Source organism: Hipposideros armiger, unplaced genomic scaffold, assembly GCF_001890085.2.
Source record: "Hipposideros armiger isolate ML-2016 unplaced genomic scaffold, ASM189008v1 scaffold_36, whole genome shotgun sequence".
NCBI lineage: Eukaryota > Metazoa > Chordata > Mammalia > Chiroptera > Hipposideridae > Hipposideros > Hipposideros armiger.
The window spans coordinates 3,617,197-3,623,061 of NW_017731386.1; the positions used below are offsets into that span (position 1 = coordinate 3,617,197).

The 5,865-nt window shown below is 38.1% G+C and overlaps 1 pseudogene; it reads left to right on the forward strand.

The window, feature by feature from the left end:
• The first annotated feature begins 5,180 nt into the window (after positions 1-5,180).
• Positions 5,181-5,655, forward strand: LOC109380403 (peptidyl-prolyl cis-trans isomerase-like 3 pseudogene; annotated as a pseudogene).
• Positions 5,656-5,865: the final 210 nt, after the last annotated feature.

A 5,865-nucleotide genomic window follows, 5' to 3' on the forward strand; every position in this document is an offset into this window, starting at 1 on the left:
CACTGGGGCAGAACACATGGTGTATAGTGAGGGGATAAATAGGATTTCTTAAAATACTAAACTCATCTATGATACATACTCTTTACTCTGGAAGAGCCTGAGGCTTCTTGGGGCTGCTTTCTGGGATTCATCACATTGTTCCACATTTTGTGGTTAAAATTGGGGGAGGGGCTAAAATAAGGAAAAAGGAGGAAGCGTCAGAGTAATCTTTGTTTGTTATTACCTATCCTGCAATCCTAATAAATGGGAGAGCCACTAACTGTTTATTTTACTTCTCTCAGAATATAATGCCAGTGAAAAATACTAATGACTACTTAATTTACAATTTATGAGGACTCTGACATGTATAATATCATTTATACCCTACAAGGGCAGGATCCGAGGTGAAGTTATAAAAATTAGATTGAATAGTATTCTGAGGTTTAAAGAAATGAGCTCAATGATTCCCAAATTCTGCATGGAATCACCTGGGGAGTGTCTGAATCTACTGATGCCAGTTTTCTGCCCCTAGAAATTGTGAATACATTTGTTTGGGGTATCAATTGGGTATTTAAATGTTTTAAAGATCCCCAGATGATTCTAACATGCAGCCGAGGCTTTTAGTTTCCCCAGGTTATAAAACAAGAAAGGAACAGAACTGGGATTAATTTCAGGACCCTTGATGTCTAATCCAGTACTTTCAACATAGGCAATGGTAATGAGAAAAACAATCAAACTGATAGGAAACTCAGTAAACCAACTTTTGCTCTTTTCCCACTAACTTTATTTTCATGCAGTTTAAATTTGAGTAGTGACTGGTAGGTGGAAATCGGTTACTTGCTAATGGTAGAAATGGATCAGGAGGAAGATGACACCCTGAGGGAAGAGATGGGAGAAAGAAGAGTGCCCATGGCCATCATTATGGAAAGAGAAAATCAGAGCGATGCAGTGGAACATGTCTTGTGGACCTAAGGCAGAAAGCCAAGCTACTCAGCCAATGTCAGAATCTGATGGCAACTGTGATTGATAACCCTTCTGTCTCCCACAGAAGGAGATGAAAAGTGTTTCTCATCGAGTAAGAGTTGGCCAAGATTTTCCACTTGTGGCAGAGCTGGTGGATATGAAACAAGTTTATGGATAGTTTCAGGGCATCAACCTATGAGAATCATCAAAAAAAAAAAAAGAAAAGAAAATCACTATGCTAATTCAGAAATATGATGCCAATTACTTTGGGTTTCTACTTCAGTGTTTTTACACTTAACCCCTTTATAATCAGAAAAAATTAATTAGTGTAGCCTAGTTTCTACTAAAATAAATAGCACTGAAAAACAACACTAATACTAACTAACCTGTGCTAAATAGTTTTGCAATGCATATGGGCAAAGCCAGCCCTTTCAGAAACCAAAGAATACATGGTGTATTGCTATTTACTTGGAGAAAAAGTATTTATTTTATTTAAATTTCAAAACATTTAATATGATTCCCAAGAGCTTATCTAGTTTAGCATATAACAAACAAAACAAATGAAAAAGCAGAAGAGAAAATAAACAGTAAACAGAAGACATTGTAATGTCAGCAGCACCACTCCCATTTTGTCACAGAACAAAATAATTGTACCCATATTTTCTAAATGGAAATTTAAAAATTTCCCAGAGTTTCCAACCTATAAGCTTAAACATGGTAGTGGTTTCTTACTCACTATCTCAGATGTGCAGAAACTAACTCAACTTAATCTCTTCTTTGAGTCTCCTAATCCACTTGATCACAGAAGACATAAGTATGCTCATTTCATGGTCAAATCTTTCCAGGTTTAAATTTAATCAGTTCAGGGATTTTTTTTTTCTCTTCTGCAGTTCCCAGGGTTATCACCTGATGCTCAGGAGCAGGTATCTGGCCCAAGGTTCTCAGCTTTTGTCCATGTTGGTATTCCCTGTGATGAACAATCAACTCCTCTGGGTCTTGGGTACCATCTCCCTTCCAATTGGCATTCCTTGAGACTTGCATCTCCTACTTGTTTTCTGGACCTACTCCCATGGTGCTTTTCTCTGTGGGCTTCTTCCATCATGACTGTGGCCTTGTATGATGTTCTCAGAGGCAAAAAGAAGGTAGAGTCTTTTCCTTACATGTGTGTGTGTGTGTGTGTGTGTGTGTGTCCACAGGAAATGTAGACACTGTCTTAGGTTCTCTTGTCCCAGACAACTCCACGGCTCAGTGTCATGGTGGCAGAGGGGCTACAATGTGGCTTCAGCCTCCAGAATTCCAGTCAGAAAGCAGATCCTTGGCATTCTATATTCTCAAATCCTGGAACATGTTATGTACATTTATCCCTGGACCTCAAGCAAGATTATCTGTGCCTCAAGAACATTCATTGTTTAACTTCCTTGTTTTCTCTCTAATGCACATGCCCTATTTTAAGTCAATGAATTCATCCTTAGTTCCACAGTAGGCAAAACTGACTTTCATGGCATTGTGCATTCCCACCAAATATGTTAATTAGGTAAAAAGTTTGAGTCTTGTCCTCAAAAACAAGATTTTGGACCTTTAAGTGCCCTTTCTTACTAACTAATGTCTATGCCAGAAAAATAACAACTGTGTTTCCTTCAGCTTTGCTGATGCATGCCATTTTCTGAAACATGAAATGGTAGTAAATGGCCTGAGGTGGCTGGAAATTATGTAGACAAGATAATGTACAGATAAATGTTTATTTATTAACCCAGTGTATAATATAGTGTGACAAGTGCAAAGTTTTACCACCTAAACCAGTTCCTTCCCTAAGATCATAACTATAATTAATCAGAAATTGAGTGATAATGGGCAGAATATGCCCAGAGCACCTAGAGTAGGTTGGAGAGATGAGAAACAGCAGCCTATAAGCTTATGCAGATTAAGATGGACTTATTGGACAGTGATCCACAGCATTGGTTGCAATAATGATAAGCAAGGTGACAGGTAAGAGACATACAAAACTGATTAGAATATAAGCATAGACCAAGATCAAGGAATTAAAAGCAGGAAACCAGCACTGAAGTTGAAGGTGCAAGGCCAACCTGAAAGCCCAGGCATTGGGTATTGGCCAGCCCAGTCAAAGCCTTGAGGTTGAGTTGCTGAATTATGCACTGGGCTTGCTTAGAGACCCCTTGACCAGAGCCTGAATGCATCTCAAAGTCTGATTTTGACTAAACTTACAGGATATAATTTTACCTTAAAAGGGTTCACAGATCATCAAAATATCCAACTTCGTATGTTCAGTTAATTTGCTAGAGTGTCTGACAGAACTCAGAAAAAAACATTTTATTTATTAGTTTACCAGTTTTATAATAAAAGGATATATTCAGGAACAGCTAGATACAAGAGATGCATAATGCAAGGTATGGGGAAAGGGCAGGGAAATTCTGTTTTTTTGGGAACTGCCACTGTCCTCAAATCTCCATGTGTTCACCAACTCAGAAACTCTCTAAACCCCATCTTTTTAAGTTTTTATGGAGACTTCATTAATAGGCATGATTGATTTAATCATTGGCTATTGGTGATTGAAATCAATTTCCAGCCCCTCCTCCTTTAAGAAGTCAGGGAGATGGGTCTGAAAGCTCCAACTCTTTAATCACATGATTGTTTCTCCTGGTAACCAGCCCCTACCTTTGGGTGTTTTGCAAAGTCAACATTAACATGCCTTCAGAAGACATCTTTGTTGCTCTCATAACAGGCAATTCCAACAGTTTTAGAAGTAACTGCAAGAAAACCAAATGTATATTTCTTATCATAAATATCACAGCATTACAATATCACAAAATTTCTTAACCTGATAAAGATAAACAACAAGAATAACAAAAACCAAAGACAATATTCTACCACACAGATAAATATTTTGAAGGATTTTCTTTAAAATCAAGCATAAGGCAATGATGCTCATTTACAGTCAACATCACGGTGGATATCCTAGCTTAGCAAAGTATGATTTAAAAAAATTAAAATGAAGAAGAGACCCAAGATGGTGGGGTAGATAAATGCTGTGCTTGCCTCCTCCCATAAACACATTAAAAATACAACCAAATTATAGAACAATCAACCTGGAGAAACATCTGAATTCTAGCTGAACAGAAGTTTTATAACTAAGGATATAAAGAAGCCACATCGAGATTGGTATGAAGGGCAGAGATGCAGACAGGCCAGCTCCAAACTCCTGTGCAGAGATTGAGGATCAGGAGGGATATCTTGGCTGTGGAGATACCCTCTGGAGGATTGAGGGACCCCATCCTCATACCAAGCTCCCAAGCCTGGAGTACTGGTGCCAGAAGGAGAAGAGAGAGAGCAAGGGATTAAAAACCTGATTGAAGAAATAATGATGGAAAACTTCCTTAACCTGATGAAGGGAATAAATATACAAGTCCGGGAAGCACAGAGAGTTCCAAACAAGATGAACTCAAGCAGGCCCACAGCAAGACACATTATAATTAGAAAGGCAAAGTTTATGGTAAAGAGAAAATCTTAAAAGCAGCAAGAGAAAGGCAATTCATTACTTATAAAGGAGCTCCCATAAGATTGTTAGCTGATTTCACAACAGAAACTTTGCAGACCAGAAGGGATTAGCACTAAATAGTCAAAGTGATGAAAAGCAACCAAGAATACTCTACCCAGCAATGCTATCATTTAAAATTGAAGGACAGATAGATTCCCAGACAAGAAAAAAACTAAAGGAGTTCAGCACCACCAAACCAGTATTAAAAGGAATGTTAGAGGGATTCCTTTAAGATTAAAAAAAATGCAAAAATGTAAATAAAATGGTAGTAACTACATGTCTATCAACAATTACTTTTGATTTTTACCTGTGAGCCCAAAGCACTTCTAGAGGTTGCCCAAAATACTTCTGGACTAGATGTCTTCTACCTATTAAAAAGCTCTTTTTCACTGTCAAAAGTGTTCCAGGTGTGAACAAATTACATTGTCTCCCTAGTTCTAGGCATTTTGATTTGAGATAGACAGGAGAGTAAAGGGAAAAGGAGGTGCGCCCATAAGGAACATTCTGTCTCAAATAGGTGCCATTCTTGACTTCTGGGGGCATGAAGACACTGATTTTGAATTTACAGATCTGTCAGAGGCATCTGCAATTGCATCCTTTCTGTTTTAACTACAGTTGTGTTAACCAAAGTGGTTAAAGATTCATTTTCAAACTCTCTCAATAAGACTGTGAGAAATTAAGAAAAATGTTAGTGACACTGCATACAGATGTAGGTGGTATTAAAATAGAAGCCTTCTGTGAAAGGACACCCAAAACATGTGAAAAGTCCTTGGTTCTTTGTGCCAGTAATTACTACAATTGCATTTCATAAAAATATCCAGAAGCTTCATGGTTCAAACAAGAGGTCCCACCAGCACCAGAAGTGGAGGTAACAGTACCTGGGGCAAGAAATTTGAGGATGAATACAGTGACTATCTTAAGCACAACGTAAAGGGTGTTGTATCTATGGCTAGTAATGGCCCAATCATCAATAGATCTCAGTTCTTCATCACCTATGGAAAGCAACCACATCTGGACATGAAATACACAGTACTTGGAAAGGGAATGGGTGGTCTGGAGATGAATTGGAGAAGTTAGAGGTAAATCAGAAAACATATCTACCTCTTAATGAAGTATGCATTAAGGATATAACTATTCACACCAAGCCATTTGCTCAGTAGCTATAATAGACATGGACAAGTACTTGGCGAATATTCGAGGGACACACCTATTGTGGTTAACCCATTTTTAACTATGTCAGAGATTGCAGCACCCTGCTTGTTTACAACTAAGATCTATGAGTTAGTGGCACCAAGGGGAGCCAAACAGCTTTTACTCCCATCTTTTGAGCATATTCTTTACTATAGGTATTATCCAATGTATTTGTTTAA